A 24,744-nucleotide genomic window follows, 5' to 3' on the forward strand; every position below is an offset into this window, starting at 1 on the left:
ATACCCTGGGGCTGGCATACGGACTGTCTTTAAACAGATCTTTTTGATCTAGTATCTTTTTTCTTTCTTTTCTTTCTTCATTCCACCCCCACCACTTCTATTAGTCCATAGCACCCTTCACATGTTTTCAGGAATGGCAAAAGGCATAACAGACTCTTACTAAACCTTGACTTTCTGGACTTTGTGCCTGCCTCTGGATGATAAGAAGAAATAGAATTCTCATAGCTCTGTTTTCAGAGCTATCAAAGTACAGACCCAGGAAGATTTCATTTCTGATCATATGAAATATATTATTTGCTTTTCTAAGTAAAGAAAAATTAGGACAGCAATGACCTAATGTAGAAAGAACACTAGCTTGGGAATCAGGAGACCTGATTTCTAGTCCCCAAATGACTACGTAACAGAATAGATTTCATTGAACAAGTTGCTTCATCATTCTTGTTCAGAGTCATCTTACCTGCAAAATAAGAATATTATAATTACATGATCTCCAGGCTTCTAAAAAGTATTGTTTCCTTATTCTTGTAAGGGTTAAAATAGGGATTTTGACAAAAGAAGAGAGCAGCTTTTAATAATTTAAGTTTTAACAAGAATATAGTAGAGTTGTAATTAATATTATCCCTTTAAGCCAGAGAAAAGAAAACCTTTAGCAACTTTTAATAATTAACAATTTAGGGGGAACCTAGGTAGCTTAGTGGACTGAGAGCCAAGCCTAGAGATGGGAGGTCCTAGGTTCAAATCCGGCCTCAGACACTTCCCAACCGTGTGACCCTGGGCAAGTCACTTGACCCCCATTGCCCACCCTTACAACTCTTCCACCTATGAGCCAATAAACAGAAGTTAAGGGTTTAAAAAAACAATTAACTGGGCAGCTGGGTAGCTCAGTGGATTGAGAGCCAGGCCTAGAGACAGGAGGTCCTAGGTTCAAATCTGGCCTCAGACACTTCCCAGCTGTGTGACCCTGGGCAAGTCACTTGATCCCCATTGCCTACCCTTACCAATCTTCCACCTATAAGTCAATACACAGAAGTTAAGGGTTTAAAAAAATTAAAAAAAAACCAATTAACAATTTAGTTTAATTAAAATAGATAGTAATATAGTAAAATGAATATAGTAAAGGAGGGAAATATAGAAAAGAGGTAGAGAAATAAAATTTCCTAATGCCTAACTAGCTATCCTATAACTATATATAACTGCCTATAATTACTATCTAAAACTGCCTATATTTACCTGTTAATAACAACCACCCTACAAAGTTCCAACTCAATCCAACACAATCAAAACCAACCCAATCAGTGTTTAATCCAACCACAATTAGGTCTGCCAACAAAGACCAGTCACCTCACACAAAGTTCAAAAAGCCCAAAAGCCCCTTTGAAGGCTAAAAGCCCTCTCAGGAAGCTCAGGCCTGCCTTTATATTCCAGCAACTAAATGCCAACCAGCAACTCAAACACTTGCAGCAGCCAACTTCCCCTCAACTCCCAGCCCTAACTGCTAGCAATTGACAGCTCTGTCAGCAACTCACCCCTCTAAGTGTCTGAAAATGACAACCTAACCAACTCACACTGGCCTCTTTTATAACCTTTCCCTACTTAACTTCCTGTCTCTATGGTTCCTCCTTCCTGTCTCTATGGTAAAAGGACCTCTAGGTCCTCCTTTAAATTAAAAAAATATATGTTGGTGATGGAATACTATTGTGCTCAAAGGAATACTAAAGTGGAGGAATTCGATGTGAACTGGAAAAACCTCCAGGAATTGATGCAGAGTGAAAGGAGCAGAGCCAGAAGAACATTGTACACAGAGACTGATACACTGTGGTAAAATTGAATGTAATGGACATCTGTACTAGCAGCAATGCAATGACCCAAGACAATTCTGAGGGATTTATGGAAAAGATCACTACCCACATTGAGAGGAAGAACTACAGTAGTGGAAAAATAGAAGAAAAACAACTGCTTGAATACACTTGGGTTGATGAGGACATGATTGGGGATGTAGACCCGAAAAGACCACACCAATGAAACTATCAATAATATGTAAATAAGTCTTGAATAACCACACATGTTAAAACCAGTGGAAATGTGAGTTAGCTATGGTGGGGGAGGGGTAGTTGAGGGAGTGAAGGGTTAAGTAAAAACATAAATTATGTAACCATGGAAAATTTTTCTAAAAATAAAAAAAATTATTTTTAAAAAATAAATAAATTCATAAAAGAATAAAGAATTCCTTTTTACATTCTAATTACCTAAAATTTTTCCAGTTCAATTCATTCACTAAACTGATGACCAAAATAAAGAGACATGTATAATTTATTTACCATTTTATACATTTAATAATTCATTTATAATTTGTTTACCATGATTACCAAATTACATAGAATTGTCAGCAAACATATAGCTGGCTAACCATCTATAGGTAAGTCAATACTCTCAACTCAAAAGTTACATCTCATACATTATTTTAAGCATTTTTTTCAAGCATATAATTATAATTTTGCCATCATTTAATTCTTTTCAAGTTCTTCACAAAACATTTTATTAGTTGTTGCTTAGGTCAACATTGTGAGATGGAAGATGAATTACATATTGTGTTTCCTCCTTTTTTACATCATAATGATTAAATTGTTTGTTCAGGACCTCAAGACATTATGAAATGGGTCCAGGCTTCTCCCAAACAGTGGATTCTCAAATAGTCCACTCTGGATAATATTTTTTTTTTGCCATTCCCTTCTGCTGCACTTTTTTTTATTAATATTCATTTTTAATCTGTTTACATACTTTATGCCCCTACTTTCCCCTTCACCCCCCACTTTCCCCCCACCCATGGCCAACGCACATTTCCACTGGTTGTAACAAGTGTCCTTGTTCAGGGTCTATTTCCCATTCATGTCCTCCTCAGACCATGCATTCAAGCAATTGTTTATCTTATATGTTTCCTCTCCTTCAGTCCTTCCTCTGAATGTGGGTAGCATCTTTACCATAAATCCCTCAGAGCTGTCTTGTGTCATTACAGTGCTGCTGGTACAGGAGCCCATTACATTTGATTTTACCACAGTATATCAGTCTCTGTGTACAATGTTCTTCTGGCTCTGCCCCTTTCGCTCTGCATCACTTCCTGGAGGTCTCTCCAATTTGCATGGAATTCCTCCAGTTTATTATTCCTTTTAGCACAATAGTATTCCATCACCCGCATATACCACAATTTGTTCAGCCATTCCCCAATTGAAGGACATCCCCTCATTTCCAGTTTTTTGCCACTACAAAAAGCGCAGCTATAAATATTTTCATACGAGTCTGTTTATCTATGATCTCTTTGGGGTACAAACCCAGCAATGGTATGGCTAGATCAAAGGGCAGGCATTCTTTTATAGCCCTTTGGGTATAGTTCCAAATTGCCAGCCAGAATGGCTGGATCAGTTCACAACTCCACCAGCAATGCATCAATGTCCTGATTTTGCCACATCCCCTCCAACATTCATTACTCTCCCCTTCTTTCATTTTAGCCAATCTGCTAGGTGTGAGGTGATACCTCAGAGTTGTTTTGATTTGCATTTCTCTAATTATTAGAGATTTGGAACAGTTTCTCATGTGCTTATTGATACTTTTGATTTCTTTACCTGAAAATTGCCTATTCATGTCTCTTGCCCATTTTTCAATTGGGGAATGGCTTGATTTTTTATACAATTGCTTTAACTCCTTGTATATTTGAGTGATTAGACCCCTGTCAGAGTTTTTCGTTATAAAGATTTTTTCCCAATTTGTTGTTTCCCTTCTGATTTTGACTACATTGTTTTTGTCAATCTAATAAGAAAAAGGAAAGAAGAAAACCAAATTGACAGTATTAGAGATGAAAAGGGAGACCTCATCTATAATGAAGGGGAAATTAAGGCAATCATTAAGAAATATTTCGCCCAATTATATGGCAACAAATATAGAAATTTAGGAGATATGGATGAATATTTACAAAATATAAATTGCCTAGATTAACAGCAGAAGAAATAGAATACCTAAGTAATCCCATATCAGAAATAGAAATTGAACAAGCCATCAAAGAACTCCCTAAGTAAAAATCACCAGGACCTGATGGATTCACAAGTGAATTCTATCAGACATTCAAAGAGCAAATAATCCCAATACTATACAAATTATTTGATATGATAAGCAAAGAAGGAGTCCTACCAAATTCATTTTATGGCACAAATATGGTACTGATTCCAAAGCCAGGTAGACCAAAAACATAGAAAGAAAACTATAGACCAATCTCCCTAATGAACATAGATGCAACAATCTTAAATAGAATATTAGCAAAGAGACTCCAGCAAGTAATGAAGAAAGTCATCCACCATTCCTGTTTTTTCTAAATACCAGTTTCTAGTCTTATTTATTAATTCAATAGTTCTTTTACTTTCGATTTTATTAATTTCTCCCTTAATTTTTAGTATTTCTAATTTAGTTTTCATCTGGGGGTTTTTTATTTGCTCACTTTCTAATTTTTTGAGTTGCATGCCCAATTCATTAATCTCTGCCCTCCTTAATTTGTTGATATATGCACTCAGGGATATAAATTTCCCCCTAAGTACTGCCTTGGCTGCATCCCACAGAGTTTGGTAGGATGTCTCATCGTCATTCTCTTCAATGAAATTGTTGATTGTTTCTATGATTTCTTCTTTGACAAATTGGTTTTGGAGAATCATATTGTTTAATTTCCAATTGGTTTTTAATTTGCCTCTCCAGGTGCCCTTACTGATTATTAGTTTTATCGCATTATGATCTGAGAAGGTTACATTTATTATATCTGCTCTTTTGCATTTGTTTGCCATGATTCTATGCCCTATAACATGGTCAATCTTTGTGAATGTGCCATGTGCAGCTGAAAAGAAGGTGTATTCCTTTTTGTCCCTATTTATTTTTCTCCACATATCAATTAAATCTAATTTTTCTAGGACTTCATTCATCTCTCTTACCTCTTTCTTATTTATTTTTTGGTTTGATTTATCTAGATCTGAAAGAGGAATATTTAGATCTCCCACTATTATGGTTTTACTATCTATTTCCTTCTTGAGCTCTGCCAGTTTCTCCTTTATGAATTTGGATGCTATACCACTCGGTGCATATATATTGAGCAGTGTTATTTCCTCATTGCTTATATTGCCTTTAATCAGGATGTAATGACCTTCCCTGTCTTTTTTAATCATTTCTATTTTTACTTTGGCTTTGTCAGAGATCATGAAAGCCACTCCTGCCTTCTTTTTCTCATTTGATGCCCAAAAGATTTTGCTCATACCCTTAACCTTGAACTTGTGTGTGTCTACCCGCCTCATATGTGTTTCTTGTAGACAACCTATGGTAGGATTTTGGTTTCTGATCCACTCTGCTATTTGCTTCCGTTTTATGAGTGAGGTCATCCTGTTCACATTCAGAGTTACAATTGTTAGTTGTGTATTCACTGACATTTTTGTATCCTCCCCTAGACCCACTCCTTCTTATTACACTATTTTCTTTTACACCAGTGGTTTGCTTTGAACCAGTATCCCTTATCCCCTCCCTTGATTGACTTCCCTTTCTGCCCCCTCCCTTGTTGTTCCCCTCTTTGTTTTTTTTTAAAGACCAAATGAATTCCCACCCCCTTCTTCTCCCCTCCCTGTTTTGGCCTCCCCACTCCCCTGTTCCCTTTGGTTTTTCCCTTCTGACTTTCTCAGTAGGGTTAGATAGAGTTTTTTATCCAGATGGATAATAAAGTTACTCTTCCTTCTCTGGGTTGATTACACTGAGATTAAGGTTTGATTATGCTCTCTTCCTCTCCTTCTTATGATATTATTCAACCCCTCCCCTTCCCATGCCCTCTTTGTGTGTAATAGAATATCTTATTTTTCTTATTTACTCGGATTTTTCTTGGTGTCCCCTACTATTCCCCCCTCTTTCCCACCCCCCATGTCTTCTTAGACTATTTAGTATCCTGTCCTCTCCCTATGAATTATTCTTCTGGTTGCTATAATAGTGAATATTATAATAGTGTATAGAGTTCACTACAGAGAATTATACATAGCATTTCTCCACCTAGTAATACAGATAATTAGATCTTATTTATGCCCTTAAAGAGTCAAGCTTAAAAGACTATGAGTTTTCTTTCTTTCCCCTCTGTTTCTTATTTACCTTTTCATCTTTCTCTTGATGTTTGTGGTTGAGTGTCAAACTTTCCATTTAGTCCAGGTCTCTTTTGTGCAAAAACTTGGAATTCTTCAATTTTGTTGAATTCCCATACTTTCCCCTGAAAGTATATAGTCAGTTTCGCTGGGTAGTTGATTCCGGGCTGAAGGCCCAGCTCTCTTGCCTTTCTGAATATTGTATTCCAAACCTTGCGGTCTTTTAGCGTTGAGGCTGCCAGATCCTGTGTGATCCTTATTGGTACTCCTTGGTATTTGAATTGTCTCTTTCTGGCTTCTTGTGAGATTTTTTTCTTTAACTTGAAAGCTCTTCAATTTCGCTATTATATTTCTGGGTGTTGACTTTTCTGGGTCCAGTGTAGAGGGTGTTCTATGGATCCTTTCAATGTCTATATTGCCCTCTTGTTGTAGAACTTCAGGGCAATTTTGCTGAATAATTTCTTTAGGTATGGAGTCCAAGTTTCTATTAATTTCTGCCTTTTCTGGAAGACCAATGATTCTCAAGTTGTCTCTTCTAGACCGGTTTTCTTGGTCTGTCACTCTCTCATTGAGATATTTCATGTTTCCTTCTATTTTATCAGTCTTTTGACTTTGTTTTATTTGTTCTTGTTGTCTTGAGAGATCATTGGTTTCTAAATGTTCGATTCTAACCTTTAAGGACTGGTTTTTGGTTTTAATGTTTTGGTTTTTGGCTATAATTTTTTGGTTTTCCTTTTCTATCTGGTCATTTTTGGTCTTCAGTTGTCTTGTCTCACTTTCCATTTGCGTAATTCTGCCTTTTAAACTGTTATTTTCTTGCCAGATTTCTTCCATCTTCCTCAGCATTTCATTTTTAAACTCTTCCATAGCTTGTGACCAGCTTTCATTTTTTTGGGGAGGTTTGGATTTTTGTTTTCCCTCCTCTGTTGTCTGGATTTTCTCTGTGTAGAAGTTGTCGAGTGTTCCAGAGTTTCTCTTGATAGTCTTTTTCTTCTGGACATCCTTATTGCTGGCCATTGTTGGCCCCGCCCTTTTTCCGCTTTGTCTTTGCACTCAGGGTCTGCCTGGGCCTTGCAATCTCCGGGGGGCTCTGGTCTCCTTGCCCTAGGGGTCAGGCCTCCTGGTAGTTCCCCATCTGCCCCTCTGCCCTAGGTTCCTTCAGCAGTCTTTGGGGCTGCTTCCACTGCCAAGCTCCCTTCTGCACCAGGTCCTCACTGGAGGTCCAAGCCTGGGCTGGAGATAGTGATTCAAGCCTAGGGCACTGCCTTTGCCTGGGCAGATGCTCTTAGGGCCCTGCCTTCACCCCTGCAGAAGGTAGTGAAAGTCTGTGGGCTGGAGATCTTTATTCGCACCTGAGGCAATGCCTTCAGTGCTTGGGAAAGGCCATGTTTTAGGGGCCTTTGTCCCTAAAAGGCAGTGCCTTCACCCAGGTGGATGCTCAGGTGCAGGCCCCCAGCCACCTGGGGTCCCTTGCCTTGCAGCACACAGGTACAAGCCCCGGGGCTGCCAGTGATTATCTGGTTGCCCCAGTCCTGTTTTCACACTTGTGCGTTGGCATTGTGCGAGGTGTGCAGTGTGGGGTTGGGGGAGGGGCTTCTTCCTCTCCTGGTTTAGTGAAAGCTGTTTCACCCCCCTTTAGGGTGGAAATGCCCCGATTCTGCGTACCTTCAATGCTGCGCCCTGTTGTGGGGTTCCTTCGTTCCTCTGGACTTGTTTTTATTTCCCCTTGAGGGGTTCTGTATGCTTAGGTCAGGAGAGATCGAGCAGCTGCTCCTTATACTGCCGCCATCATAAGATGTATAGGGATTAAGCTGACCGCAGTGGTCTCTGGATAATATTTTTACCACTTTCATCCAAAAGGACAGGTAGGCTGTCATTCATTTGGCTTATATATCTCTGATATTACATCTTTGTAATACGTTGTGCCTAAATGGGAAAGCACTATTTTCTTCCTTAGTATTTTTCCTTTATAATAAAAATAGGGAAAGCCTCAAGTCACACATTCATGTAAAATAGTAATTAAGCTTAGTCTATACAAGATATTATCAGTTGGCAAGGCTCTCTTTGCATAGTTAAGTGACACAGTGAATAGAATATTTGACAGGTATTCAGGAAGATGAATTCAAATCTCACCTAATAAACTTCTTAACTATGCCTTAAATTTTATCATCCTCATTTTCCTAATCTAGAAAATAAGGAAAACAATAGTACCTACCTCCTAGGGTTGTTGTGAGTATCCAGTGAGTTAATATGCATAAAATATTTTGAAACTTTTAAACACTAGCTATTGTTTTATTGTTAATTATCTAAGAAAACTGAGAAATTTAGACAAACATGCTGATTCTTTCTGAATATTTAGTTAGTCACAGACCATCTAAGTTTCCACCCAAGGTCTTCTCTCTCTTAGGATCACAAAAGTATGACGCATTTTTTGGTTGTTTGTATAGTTGAAAAGCTAATTTGTCAAAGATATTTCAGATGAGGAAGTACCATAAGATCACAGAAGTGAGAATAGGAAGGAATCTTGAAGACAAAATAATATGAACTTTCCATTTTTTAGTTGAAGATACAGAGGCATTTATAGGTAAAGTGATTTGTCAGAGATCACAATATAGTACATATTAAATCCAAGATTTCAAGTCAAATCTTTGGACTTTAAATCTGACTTTTTGTCTACTACATTGCCTTGAGATGACACTGTAGCTGGAAATCACCTCTTTTCACTACCTTGGAATCAATTTTCAGTTTTACTTATTCTAACTTTCCTTCTAACAATCATTTAATCAACAAACAATTATTAAGTACCTAATATATTACTGGTACTGTCAACATAAATTGATTCCATTAATAAATTTGAGACAAAATTTGAATATGAAGGGGAATTTAAAATTAATTACCTACCCAAGATAATTCCAAGGGATTCATTAAAAAATTATATCCATAGCCAAAGAAGGAACTGTCTGCAGGTTGTCCATCATTAACTTTATTTCCCTGAGTTTTTTTTCTTCAATTTGTAATATAGAAAATGGCAGGATGGAATTCCTGCAAAATGCAGGGTCAAGCCTCACCCAGAATTCCAGGGGATCCCCCCTGGAGAACTTTGGGTGAGGGGGCAGTTGGTAGGGAATTTAACCAGTGATTTCTGGGAGTTGAGGGGGAGTGGATATCTCTGCTGGCTGTTCCTGATTTGGGGTTCACCTGGGAGGCCATAGTGGCAAGAGCCATTGTGGTGTCTAGTCAGGAGTTTGCCTGTCTAGTAGGACCTTTCCAGAATCAATATAATAACTATTTAGTTATTTAGATATTAGAAGTAATTACTATTAGTTTTGAAGGCAAGTTAGCTAAAGGGCTGCCACTCCATCCTGGGAGGGGGAGGGGCAGCTTCAACCTGACAGTTCAGGGATTCCTGATTCTTATCCAAATCCTAATTGCCCCCTCTTGCCTTCCCCTTCTTTCTTTTATCAATATAAGCTTTATCTTTGATAGCAGTGCCTGGATATTATTTGGGTATACTCACTACAACCATTAAGCTTGATTCCTGTCAGTTGCCAGCCAAAGAAGTCTGTTCCTTCTTAGTCCTTAACATCAAGATGTCTAGCTTCTACTCAGTTCCTCAATCAAACCTGTGGGGAATATAAATTGAGGAGAACACCATTAGAGATTAGCTTTGCTGAGCCTTGTCAGAAGTCATTGCCCTGCTTCCATATTCAACTGAAAACCAACTGCTCAGTAGGAGGGGTTTGAGAGCAAGGAGCATTTGCCCCTCCCCACTCACTCTAGCCTGTGGGTGGGGGAGGAGAGAGTCTTGCAGGCACCTGGCCCTGGCCAGACCATCAGCTTCCCAACATCCCTGTTATTACAAATATAACAAATTGTATATGTGATATGTATCTTCTGTCATGGCACAGGTAATATAGAAATAAATATTGCACAAAAGCATAGTATAATCTATCACATTATTTACCACCTCAAAGAGAGGGAATAGAGGGAAGAAGAGAATCTAAATTGCAAAATGTCAGAAAATAATAGAAAAAATGCTTTCTTTATGTAATTGGGAAAAAAAGAAAAATATTTAAGAAAAGAAAATTAATGAGCTAAGGAAAGTAGAGGGCTAGCATATTCTTCTCTGCAATGCAATACAACTTGAGGATCTCTAATTGATCTCTTCTGATGGTACAAAATCTCATCAGTGTTGGAACTTTGGCATCTTTTGACTCTCTATTACTCTCTATTACTATTATCTGTTCTTACTTCATCTCTGGGAATTTAGACTTCCCCTCATTCTTCCGGCTTCATTATATAATTATAAATATTATCTAGATTTGGAATATTAGCTGAGGATTAGCTAATACTTTAATTCTTTGCTTTCAGCCATAGCTACCAGTGAAAAAATTGCTGTCAAAGTACTTGAATCTCCCACTTACTATTTCTAAAATGATACTGAAATCTGAAAGGTGGAAATATACCAGCTCTCCTTTAGACTATCTGGAAGGATTAGACACATATATAAAAGAGAATAATAACCTATTGAGGAGTTAAATTTCTCCCTTTTAACAACCTTTACTACAGTTCACCAAAATGACACAAAGTCTTGATGTATTGACATTTCACTTTCTTCAGACATTAGTAAATGTCAGCTCTCTTCTGGCTCATTGTAGGAAGAAGTGATATCATCCTTATACTTATTTGGAAGAAGGTACCATTCAGTAGTCATTCAAAAAATAACTACTAGGTTCCCATTGTCTGGATATCAGTCAAACTTTTAAGACAGAAGCAGAAGATTCACAATTTTCTAAAGTGATATTTTAGCAGTATTCTAATAGAATCATAGACATAACCGTCAGGATTATTAGACATATTATCTAATTCCCTCCTTTTAAAGATGAAGAAACTGAGGCTAGGAAATATTGAGACTTAAGGTGGGGAGCACTACTATAAAGTGTCAGAGATGAAGTTTAAACCCAGGTCTTCTTGACTCTAAATTTAGCACTCTAGCCATAGCTTTAATAATTAACAAAAAACCCTTTTAAACTCCTTTTCTAATCATTAATTTTTATATTGTAACTCCCAATAACCAGAATCAAACCTGGCCTCCTTTTTACTCTTCACTTTCCTATTTATTATTCAAAGAATAATCATCTTCTGAAAAAGAGTGTCAAGGACATTTCCCATCCAAAATGTTATTTATTTTTGTTCCAAAGTGGCACCCATTTGGACCTGAAAGAATTTTTTAAATTCAAACAGAAGTTCTTTGATCTTACAAGGGTTATTTAAGTTAATAATTTTAATATTAAATTATTGATTCTAAATTAATAAATTAATAAAATTAATATTTCATTAATTGAATTTATATATTTATATATCATTATATTTGTGTATTTATATTTTATGATATATAATTTGTATATTTATATATTAAAATTAGTAATCAAATAAATTAATAATTAAATTAATATTAAATTAAATATTTTTACAACAGCCCTGTGAGGTAGGTTTTGTTATTTCCCCTCCTTCATAATGATATCCTCCCCTACATTTTTACTTCTTCTACCCAGTCCTGCTGAGTAAAAGGGAGTTTGCTCTCCTGTTCTGCCCTATCTTCAATACCACTATGCTGTCACTATGCTTTTTCCAGGGCCATCACCAACATCATGTATATACAAGCTCCAACTAGATTACTATCTCACATTTCTATATGGTTATCACTGACATATCATGACTTTGCCCATCACGGTGACAATATAACCCTGGTCATTCTAAGAAATTAAATGGGAATTTTGTGGAGTTTTGTGGAAGCCACAGATAACCTGTAAAGGCTAGTGGCCAACACAGAAAAAGTTTGAAACTTAGAAATAAATAAAATATATGCATAGTGTTGTATAATATCAATTTTAAATACAATTAAGTATAATATCAAATTTAAATAAAATAATATCAATTTAAAATAAAATCATATTTTATCTTTTCATTCCATAACTACATAAAATTTCTCTTTAAAAGTTCAAGAAAGTAAAATGTTAAAGTTTGTGAAAAGAACTCAAAAGACAGAAGATGACATATAAAGGCTAGAAATGTAGAAATATCTTAAAAAGTTTACTCAAAAATATATATAGGTGTTATAAACACCACATAAAAGAAAGAGAAAAATTCATACTTCTCTTGTATGGAGAGGCAAAAAATTTTACATGGATTTTCCAGATTGTAAGGGTACTGCCTCCCTTGTTGAAGCCTAGATTGAAAAGTAGATTTTTCCTGACTTCAGATCTGATATTCTATTTACTGCACCACTCAATTGTCTGATATATACTTCTTCTCATTTGATTCTTTTAACCACCCTTAGAGTTATATGAGATGAGTTGTTATTTGCTTTAGCTATATTATCTATAAAAATGGATTCATCCTACATAACTAATTCAGGATTACTAACCTGGTAAAAAACAGATTCGACACTTGAACCCAAGTTTTCTGACTCTGAAGTCCAATTTTCTTAGACTATGCTTCCTAGAGTATGTTGATTAAATAATTATATTGAATGAATTGGCCAGAGTCCTAAAATTCCTAAACTGACTTGAGACAATTACTAAAGAAGCCAGACTGCAAAATCAGTTTAGACCTCTGAGTTCCTCCTATGTCAATATGACAAAATATATGGAAAGGATGAAATAAGAATAACCCCACTCTGGACCAACCTTAAAAAATTTGTTTTTGTGTCCAAGAAAATGGAAGTTGCAGTCCCAGTACCATACATGTCAAGGAGGGTAGGATGAGCCAACATAATAAAAATGACCATTCTACCCAATTTAATTTACTTATTTAGTGCCATACCTATCAAATGACCAATAAACTCTTTTACTGAATTAGAAATAACTATAACAAAGATTATTTGGAAGAACAAAAGATCAAGAATATCAAGGGAAATAATGAAAAAAATGTGAAGTAAGGTGGCTTAGCAGTACCACAAATTAAGCTATACTATAAAGCAGCAGCCATCAAAACAATATAGTACTGGCTAAGAGATAGAAGGGAGAATCAGTGGAATAGACTTGGGGTAAGTGATGTCAGCAAAACAGTGTATGATAAACCCAAAGAGCCCAACTTTTGGGGCAAAAATCCACTATTTGACAAAAATTGCTGGAAAACTGGAAAACAATATGGGGGGAGATTAGGTTTACATCAACATCTCACACCCTACACCAAAATAAATTCAGGTGAAAGACTTTAATATAAAGAAGGAAACTGTAAGTAAATTAAGTGAACGCAGAGTACTATACTTGTCAGATCTCCGGGAAAGGAAAGATTTTAAAAACAAGCAAGAATTAGAAAAAATGTAAAATAAATAATTTTGATTATATTAAATTAAAAAGTTTTTGTACAAAACTTTTTTGTACAAAAACATTGTACAAAAACAATGCAACCAAAATCAGAATGGAAACAGCAAACTGGGAAAAAATCTTTATAACAAAAAATTCTGACAGAGGTCTAATTACTCAAATATACAAGGAGTTAAATCAATTGTATAAAAAATCAAGCCATTCCCCAATTGATAAATGAGCAAGGGACATGAATAGGCAATTTTCAGATAAAGAAATCAAATGTATCGATAAGCACAAGAAAAAGTGTTCTAAATCTCTAATAATTAGAGAAATACAAATAAAAACAACTGTGAGGTACCACTTCAAACCTAGCAGATTGGCTAAAATGATAACAGGGGAGAGTAATGAATGTTGGAGGGGATGTGGCAAAATTGGGACATTAATGCATTGCTGGTGGAGTTGTGAATTCATCCAACCATTCTGCATAGCAATTTGTACTATGCCCAAAGAGCAATAAAAGAATGCCTGCCCTTTGATCCAGCCATAGCATGCTGGGTTTTTACCTCAAAAAGATCATAGGTAAAAAGATTTGTACAAAAATATTTATAGCTGCGCTCTTTGTGGTGGCAAAAAACTGGAAAATGAGGGTATGCCCTTCAATTGCAGAATGGCTGAACAAATTGTGGTATATTTTGGTGATAGAATACTATTGTGCTCAAAGAAATAATAAACTAGAGGAATTCCATGTGAACTGGAAAGACCTCCAGGAACTGATGCAGAGTGAAAGGAGCAGAGCCAGAAGAATATTGTACACAGAGACTGATACACTGTGGTAAAATTGAATGGACTTCTGTACTAGCAGCAATGCAATGACCCAAGACAATTCTGAGGGATTTATGGAAAAGAACACTGCCCACATTCAGAGGAAGAACTACAGGAGAGGAAACACAGAAGGAAAACAACTGCTTGAACACTTGGGTTGATGAGGATATGATTTGAGATGTAGACCTGAAAGGACTACACCAATGTAACTATCAATAATATGTAAATAAGTCTTGACTGACCACAAATGTTAAAACCAGTGGAAATGCAAGTTAGCTATTGGGGAGGGGGAAAGTAGAGGGTGAAGGGTTAAGTAAAAACATGAATTATGTAAGCATGTAAAATTTTTCTAAAAATAAAAAAATTAATAAAAAAACATAGATGTCAAGTATTTCATGATTCTTGAAATGAAGATAAATGAAAGGAAATAATAGAAAATATCTAGCACTGATTTTTGGTGAAGGCATTGGTCAAATTTTTTTAGTATATATGATAATCAGTACAGATTTCATATCATCCATTACCTCTAATGTTTTGTGATTCATTCCTATCTTTCTTATGCTTTGTTTTATTTTTTTTTAAGAAAGGAATGAAGTTCCTGAACTACAAGCAGGAAATCTGGATACTAATGCCTACAGATCTTACAAAATATATTGTTAGAGGAATTCCTAGAAAAGAAAGCAGTAATCCCAAAGAACCAATATAGTCCAATCAAAAAATTGGTAAAAACAGACTAATCTTATTTCTTATTTTGATAAGATTATTTGGTTGATAAATCAAGAGAATTCTTAGGTTCAATTAGCAAAGTAATTTATAAAGTCCCCTTCTTCTATTGCTATGGAAAAGCATGTGAGTATTTTTAAGTAGTTAAATGACTTCATCCAAAGAATGACATGTCATCATGAAAGAATGCCTATAATAAAAATCCCTAGGGATCTGTGTTTGGCTATATGATATTTTAAAATACTTTACTTAATGTGGTAAATAAAAACGTAATTGCCATAATTGCCAAATTTTCCAGTGACAGAAATATGGGAACGATAATTATAATAGTCATGTAAAGAATAAGGACTCAGGAAATATCTTGACCAGCTAGTTCACATTCAGTGGAACTAAATAAGATGAAATTATTTAATAGAGGAAATGTAAAATCTTGAACTTGCATTCAGAAATGAACTTCACAAATACAAAGTGACGAAAATACAGTCAGACAGTAGTTTTGGGAAAAAAAAAACTGGCTTTTGGAAGATCATGTGACTGGAAGATAAATAATACAGTTAGGCTTAATTAAAAGCAGTATACCATTCAGTACAAATAGCATCTCTGCCCTCTGATCTGATCAGCTCTCATCTAGATTATTACATTCATTTCCGAGCACTGTGCTATAAGAATGTTAGTAAAATAGAATATACCAGTGATGACATAAGAATGATGAATATCCTTGAATTTGTCCCATATGAGGATTGGTTGAAAAACTATGGATGTTCAACCTGGAGACAAGAAAGTTTAAGGGGGAGGTAATAACTGGCTTTAAGTATCTGAAGAATTGTTTTATGGCCAATGGGTTAGACTTATTCTATTTGGCTCCAGGGGATAGGCCTATGGATTAGTAAAATGTATACAGATGTAAATTTGGTTATGAGGATAGGGGAAAGAAATAATTCCCTAGGTATCCAGAAGTGAAATGGGTTTCCTTGGGTGGGGGTCAAGGTAGTAGGTCTTGTATCATTAGAAATCTTTAAATAAAAATTAGATGACCACTTCTTGTCAGGTACATTGTAAAAAGGATTTTGTTTCGGTATTTTAATGACTTGTTACTTACGCCCATTCTAACTTTGACTCCAATAATTTTCTTAAATTATAGAATTACAAAATATAGGATATCATAGTCAGTTAGTAATAATTAATGAAGCACATAATATGTGTCAGGCAAATATTAATCACCAGAGATACAGAGGGCAAGAGACCCTCCCTGTCATCAAGGAGACCTCAATTGAATGATGAAGACAATAAGTAAACAAATACATGCAAATAAGCAATATAAAGGATAAAAAGAAATAATGAACAGAGGGAAAGCACTGGCATTAAGAGGGACTGGGAAAGGCTTCCTGTATGTAAATCTGGTCTTTAATCCCATCATTTCCATTATTCTTCCTGTAACATGCAAGGGTAGAAGTGTGATATAGTGGGACAAAGTAGATAATAATGGATTTGGAATTCGAAAATATTGCATTTGAGAAGTCAATGAGATGCTCATCAAGCAAAGATAAGATTTGAACCTACTTTTACGAAAAATAAAGCTTTATATTTCCCCTAAAAGTAATTCCTTTTCCAAAGTTTCCTTTTACCATCAAAGCTGCCATAATTAACATTATTTTTATTTCTACTGGATTTATTTTTCTTGCCTTCTCAATGGGAATTTGAAGCTAAAAATAGAAAAATTTTAAAAGAAACCAAAAGTACCAGACTCAATCATGATTGGGAAATTTCAAGGAAAAAATTATGATGAGTCATTCTTTGAGCCTGGGTAAAAATAGACAAATAGAGGTCGTCAGACAATGGGGATCTGGTCAGAAATGTACTATTTGGATTTTTCCAGTGTAGATAGAGGTTATGTGCCAGAGCAAAAAGGGGTCACCTGTCCAGTATAGAGAGGTCAAAAATTATGAAGGCATATAATATCCAGTTAAAGGTCATAGATCTATGGCTAAGGAGAGAAACTACAGCTTAAGGTAGTATTCCAGGAGGAGGAACCATCCTAGACTATATATCAAGTAAGGAATAAGTTCAGAAAACAAGCAACCACTGTGTGAGAGTGGAGTATCAATTCCAGGTTTCAGCCCATTCTGAAGCCTGTAGAGGAATACCTAAGGTAGGAACTGTAGACCAAAGGAAAGCTTTCAGTTACCACTCTGAAATTGCAGAGCTTTCCAGTTGACTGATAGTTGCTGAGTCTAGAAATATTCATCATTCTTTTTATCAACCAGATTCACAACCTTTTATTTTTTCACCTCCGTTCTCTCACTTCACATAATCAATCAGTTGTCAAATATTGTGATTTCCATAGCATCTCTTACTTCCATTCAATTTTTCTTTTCACAGAGCCATTATTCTAATTTAGAACTTTGGTGCCTCTCATTTGGACTACTTAAAAAGCCTCCTAACTATTAGCCTCTACCATTTTTCACAATATTCAATTTCACTTTTGAGTCATATTACCTATTACTCCCCTTTCCCCACTTTATAATATAATCAAGCAGTATTTCCCATCTTAATGCATTTGCTCCAGGTTTCCCCCATGCTTGAAATATTCTCCATTCTTACCACTACTTCTTGGGATCCTTTGTTTCCTTAAAAACTCTGCTAAAGCACCAATTTCTACAAAAGTTCTTTCCTGATTTCCCCAGTTCCTAATGCCCTACCTTCCAAAATTTCCTTCTATTCATTTTTTAAACATTTATTAATATTCATTTTTAACATGGTTACATGATTCATGCTCCTACTTTCCCCTTCGCCCCCCGCACTCCCCCACCCATGGCCGATGCACATTTCCACTAGTTTTGTCATGTGTCCTTGATCAAGACCTATTTCCAAATTCCTTCTATTCATTTTTTACATATTCTGAGTAGCATGTATGTGTGCTTACTTTTTGCTTTCTCTATTATAATGTAAGCTCCCTGAAAGCAGGAACTGTTGTATTTTTTTTTAAACTTTAGATCCTCAGTGCCTAGCACTGTGTCTGGCACAATTAGGTCTTTAATTAATTCTTGTGGTTTGATTAGTTGATAGTGTGGTCTTGGGATAATCTGTGAAACTCATGGATTCAGTTCACCAATTATAAAATTAAGACATTAGACTGAATGACCTATAATTTCCCTCATGACTCTAAATTAAAGGCATTTCATTAATCTCTCTATTCCTCTGTTACAAAATGAGAATGCTTCAGTAGATCACATAGTAGGTGCCTCTCTAGCTCCAAATCTATGATCCCTTTACTTCCCATGTAGGATGGGATTTTATTTTTTTTATTTTTTTTAAACCCATGTACTTTGGTGTATTGTCTCATAGGTGGAAGATTGGTAAGGGTGGGCAATGGGGGTCAAGTGACTTGCCCAGGGTCACACAGCTGGGAAGTGGCTGAGGCCGGGTTTGAACCTAGGACCTCCTGTCTCTAGGCCTGACTCCCACTCCACTGAGCTACCCAGCTGCCCCCTAGGATGGAATTTTTCTGCTGGTTCTTTAATATTTCCAGGCATAATTATTGCACTTTTACTTTTTAGTCCCCTAGCTCTCAGTTGAGCCTGTCTACCTCTTTTTTCCCCTCATACATAAGTAAACCCCTCCCCTTTTTACATATGAGCATCATAGTAAGTCATGTTACAGTAACCATTCTTTTCCATTCCATTTTGAAACACCTGTCATTTTGATTTCTTTGAGATCTTAGTGGTTCATGTTCTGTGGAGCTTTGGAATACTAATCCTTCAATGACCCCATCATGGAAGCTAAACTTAAGCCAGTGTCTTTTTGATGTTTGCAGGTTTGTTTTCATAGAGAAGTATCAGAAAGTCATGGTGTTTCAGTCAAGTATTATTTTTGGCTATTCTCCTTGACCTTTGTAGTCTTTCAACTTGCCAAACAGTGAGACCACAGGAGGAAGAGAAAGTTAATATGCTTCTATTTATTTCACTCCAAAGACTGATTGAGTCAGATTTCCTTCACTTGGGTTGCTTTTGTATTGATCCATCAGAACAAAGTAGTATTCAAATACAGCTCTGATATGTTGTATAATTGACATGATAGTCTGTGCACACACTGCATATATTGTTTTTAGATTTGCCAGTCTCATACTAGTATAAAACATACTGGTGGTAGCCCTTCCAAGTACACTGGCAAATAACTTAAAATTTGGAGCTTTACCAACTCAACCTAATTCATCTGTTTCATAAAAAAATCTTACACGATGATGGAAATATAATGTGTTTCTATTGTTCAAAGTTACACAGCCCTGTGTTGCAATTATGCTCCATATTTTGAAAGGATCTCAAACATTGGACAGAATGACTAATGTCCAATAATTTCAGAGATTTGGATGTGACAGGAGGAAGCAAAAGCAGAAAGGGAAGAAATGGCCTTATCCAAGGTGGTCATAATTCATGAGAATGATTGAGATAATAATTATAGGTGAGGTGTCCCCTTTCCCAAGGCTTGGTGTGAGGGAGAAAGAGAGAGAGAGAGAGAACTGGAGAGAGACAGTGACAGAGTGTATAGGGGTGAGTATTGATGGTAGAGTAGGTGTAGCTAGACTCCACCTTGTTTGCTTTCAATGGGCCAGATCAGCTATTCACTCACTCCCACCCAAGGGAAAACCTATGAGGGAATAAACTCAATGAGCTTCTCAAACTGGCAAATATATAGTGGGGATGTTGAAGGAAGGTCTGGGGGTTGAGTTGTGACCTTAATGGATGGGATCCCACCCCCAGAGCCAGCCCTGTTGAGACAAGCCTCCCCCAACTCCTAAGTGCAAGTAGCTTTACCCCTCAAGATGAAGTCAGGTAATGATCTTCCCCTCAGACACAAGATCAGTCACCTCCCCCCTCAGTGTAACTGTTCCAGACTCTAAGTATCAAATTATCAGGGATTTATTATAGGATAAATTAAATTCTGGGTACAGGGGAAAAAGGTATAGGGGAATCAAGGAAGGAGGGAAAGGATGAACTTCACTATCAGCTATGTCTTCCCCCCAAGGGAACAGCTCTGGACTTCTTCTGTGGCTTGGCCACAGTAGCTAACTCTTTCTTCCCCCTACAGTCACCTATCAAATATTTCTAACTAATATAAAAGGGATGTAACAGGACCAAGTGGCTTAAACAGGATCAGGGACTCTCCAGCCAAATTGGAGAATTGCCATTCAAAGTCTTCTTTGATGATATTTGTGATCTCCCAATAGTCACTAATACAAGTATAGAGGAACCCAATTCTCTCAGGATCCACCCCACAATCCAAACCTCCCAACCAAAGAACCAACCTCCCAGGTTCCCATTCTGGTCAGGAGTGAAGTGACACTTGAGAACCATCTTCCAAGCTTCTCTTGCTGTTGGACTCTCCCAAATGGAATTCTGAATGGGCAACATTCTGCTGGGCTGGTTCAGGGTCCATTCCAAACCCAGCTGCCTGCTTGCCTTTGCAAATTCAGTTCACATTGTTACAAGAGTCAGAGAGACAGAGATACAGAAATAGAAAGAGATAGTGACAGAGAAAGAAAAGAAAGAAACAGACAGACACATGGAGACAAAGAGAAACACAAAGAAAGAAAGACAAAGGAAAAGGTAGAAGGGAAGGGAAGGAGAAGAAAGGTGGGGGGAAAACAAAAGACAACATTTAAAAATGAAAAAAAGTAATACTGTCTCTGCTATTATATTATTTAAAAGATGGTGGAGGAGAAGTGTCCACAAAGAAAACATATTCCTTCTAGATGTGCTTGTTCACAATAACAACCTATAAGCCTAGGTATGCAATTATGACACTCAGAGGAAACTGCAGAATAATTGTCACACCTACAAATATATAAATATATAAATATATACATATATATGCATGCTACTTTTGGAGACAATTCCATCACTTTCAAATAGCTCTAATTATCAATATATCTCTTCAAAATTTGTAAGTTAATCTTGCCTTTTTGCAACTTGCAACAAATTTCCTACTTCATCTTAGTAGTACCAGCAGGAAAAGTCTCATACCCTTTTACATGAAAACACTTTAAATAAGAATAAGAATAATTACAACAGCAATGGTGATGATGCCAAAAAATTAAGATTTGTATATCACTATCCAAATATGTATCATTTGATCCTCACAAGTTTGAGAAACAAATGCAATGATTGTCACCATTTTCAAGATGCAGAAACTGAGGCAAAGAGTAGTTGACCTGCCCAGGGACACACAACTAGTAAGTTTCTAAGATCATATTACTCTTTAGGTCTTCCTGACTCCAAGTACAGCACTCTTGAAGCCAGCTCTCATGTTCTTTCCTTGTGATAAAATATCCTTAATTACTTCAACCAGTCCTCAAATGGAATGATTACTTGACCCCTAATTATATAATGGCCCTCTTCTAGAACTGCACCATCATGTCATTGCCATTCTAAAATATGTCACCCAGAACTAAACTCCTAATGTGATCTGACCAAGATAACATATAGTGAGATTACAAAGATCGAAGTGGACACCATTCCTCTCTTAAGGCAGGCTATGATCACATGCTATATTGGTTGCTTTATGATACTCTTAATTTTTTCCAAGTTTTCAGTCCCCTAAAACCCTCAGATTTTTTTCATGCCAAGGGCTATCTAGCCATCTCTTCACTATGGTGTATATGTGCAGTTGTTTCTTTGGACCTATGTTTTCTCTCTACCAAGTTTCTTTTTATAACACTTGCCTCCTAATTCTAGCCTTCTGACTTTGTTTTTGATTCATGACTGTCATTCAGTGTGTTTACCATTCCTCCCTATTTCCTATCATCTGAAAACTTGGTATGCACATCAATGTGTTTTTCTTTTTCTCCTTTCTTTGTCTTTCTCCAAGCTATTGATTACACTTTGAAAAAGCACAGGGCTAAGAACAGATTCTTAAGCTCTTCCCCCTCAAATATAGCCCATGCCCTCAAGGATCCTAAGATCCATCAAGGCAAACATGATATGTATACAAATAAACGATATAATGAGAGAAAGGCACTCGATTTTGAGTCAAAGCAACTGAGGTTTAATCCCAGAATCTGTATATCACATTTGATTCTCTGGCTCTGAGTTTTCTAATCTTCAAAATGAGTGTTTTAAACCAATTCATCCCTTTGTCACTTTCTAGTTCTAGAGCTATCATCCTATGATCCTAAGTAAAATATGAAGCAGAATGTTATAGGAACAAAAGGGAAACCCAACTGAAGTACCCTAGAAAAAAGAGAACAAAAAGAAAACTTTGAACAGGAGACCAGAGAGTACTTTCTAGAGAAGATCATATCTGAATTTGACTTTCAAGGAAGAGAAGACATTGAAAAAGAAAGAATGATGAGAGAATGCCTTCTAGGAAAAAGAAATAGCTATTCTGTGCAACAAATTTTGTATTCTTTCAAGTTAAACTTTCCTTTGCTTGTTTCCAACCCAGTATTTGCAATTCCCAAATTCTTATGATTTCATGTACAATGGAACAAGGAAGATAAAAAAAGACCTTTTCCCATCAGTTTTTATTTCTCTTCACTATAATTTGGGTGGAAGCAAAAACTTTTATTTGAGGTAGCGTAATGAGCCAATATTTCCCCCTATTCTATACCAGATTCATTTTAGGGTAAACTGCAGAAAACCAGTTAAATGCATAGCACTTTTTCCAGTTTCTGGAGAAATCTATTTCTCTCATACAACCTCACTGCCTGGGTAGCTCTGACCTGAAATCTTTATGCTTTCTTAAGCTGACTCCCAAGGGTGGTCAACAAACAGCTGGGAAACAAGGAGATCGACTATTTCCAAACCTCATGTGCTAGATATTTAGCAGGCATGCTGACAGCAGCAGCTTATAATTTGCCTTGAAATTTGCAACATAAAAATTTCAGACTTTCAGCTAGCCTCACCCTTTAGGTCAACTCTTATCCCTATGCTCCTCATTAGTTCATTAGCAGCTGTTTTAGCCCATAAGCAACTACATAAGCTGCAGGCTAGGGGAAGTCACAGCTTTAGAGACTGGGTGGTGAGGGCTCATGAACTTGTAGTCATAGTACATAAGTCAGTACTCTAGGCTGATTTTCTTAACCTTAAAAAGGTTGATTTATGTTCTGTGATCTGTGATCAGCCAATTTCCTCTTCTGCTATTCTCAGTGGAAATGGAATACAGTATATCATCATTATTGGTGTATTTTTAAAACACAAAGGTGTTCTTTGCTTTCTCTCTTAGAGGAAACATTATCCCAGTTGCAAGATGTCCTTTATATCGTGTGACAAAATGCCAGGAGAACACTGACAAGAGGGCATCTACTTTTGTCTCTGACCACTTACATTCTTTCCCTTATTTCTATTCTCCACACCAGACCTTCACCACAAACTCTGGCCTCTGCCAAATTCTTTCAGTTAATTCCATCTGCAAACATCAGGGCATTCATGTTTAGGGTCTAATTTCTCTTCTTTTTGTTCCCATTGCCCAGGTCTTCCCTTATCACTGGAGGTTAAAAACATGTACTTATGGCTTTGCCATGCTCCTTCTTTGAGATTATTTACTTGGACTTTTAATCATGTGTGACTTACTTTTCTCTACTGACAAACCCAGGTCTCTGCCTTTTTGCCTATACCTTGGAACTCCACCTATCACAATCAGTTGCTTCCTGGTTCTTATATTTTAATTAGATTCTGATACACTGTTTGCCCTCTTTGATCGCTATCCTTCTATTATATGCCTTGTCATACTTTGATGGCACATTAGCTTCATTGCCCTTTAATCTACTGAGGCACAACAAATTTGCTTTGGTTTCTCTGGTCCCGAGGGAAGTAGGTCTCACAGTAGAAAAAAGTGCTAGGACTTCAGTCAGTAGTCCTCATCTCAAATAAGGCCTCAGACACTTACTAGCTTATCCTGGATAAGTTACTTAATAACTGTGAGTCTTCAGTTTCTCAACTGTAAAATGGGTATAATATCACTTATCTCACAAGTTGTTGTGAGGTACAATATGATAATATTTATAAAACACTTGGCATGATGCCTAGCACATAGTAGGCACCTACAAAATGTTGCTTTCCTTCCTTCCTTTCTTGCACTATATATAGCCCAGACCCACTTTTGTCCCTATTCACAGCCTGATACTTTTGTTTGCCACCCAAAGTTTCAAATAAACCTTTTTGAACTATGACATGAGAATTACAGTCCTTTCAACATTTATTTTTTTCTTTTATTTTGTTATAAATGAACTTTTAAAAAGCACTTATTAAGTGCTTACTATTATTTTATTATCTATCATTTTTTATTATGTATTTATTTAGTGTTCTCTATATGCTTTTGTGGTTCACTCATGTCCCCATTTAGGGTTTTCTTGGCAAAGATACTGAAGCAGTTTGCCATTTCCTTTTCCATATCATAGTACAGATGAAAAAGCTGAGGCAAACAGGGTTAAGTGACTTGCCCAAGAGCACATGCCCAAGAGCACATGCCAAAGGTAACTTTCTGAGGCCAGATTTGCATTTAGGACTTCCTGACTTCAGGCCTGGTACTATATCCATAGCACCTTAAGACCCTCTTTACAATGTGCCACAGACTATAGTCAGTAGGTTATCTGAAATATCCCATTAAGCAATCATTAAGTACACAAGCAATGATTTCTACTAGTATGAAGGACTTCATGATACAAACAATAGAAAATAAATAAATTCCAGATAAATAGTCTCATTTGAAAAGCTAGCATTGTCCAGCTTAGTAGATAAATATTTCTT

This window comes from Gracilinanus agilis, chromosome 2 (assembly GCF_016433145.1).
Source record: "Gracilinanus agilis isolate LMUSP501 chromosome 2, AgileGrace, whole genome shotgun sequence".
Lineage (NCBI taxonomy): Eukaryota > Metazoa > Chordata > Mammalia > Didelphimorphia > Didelphidae > Gracilinanus > Gracilinanus agilis.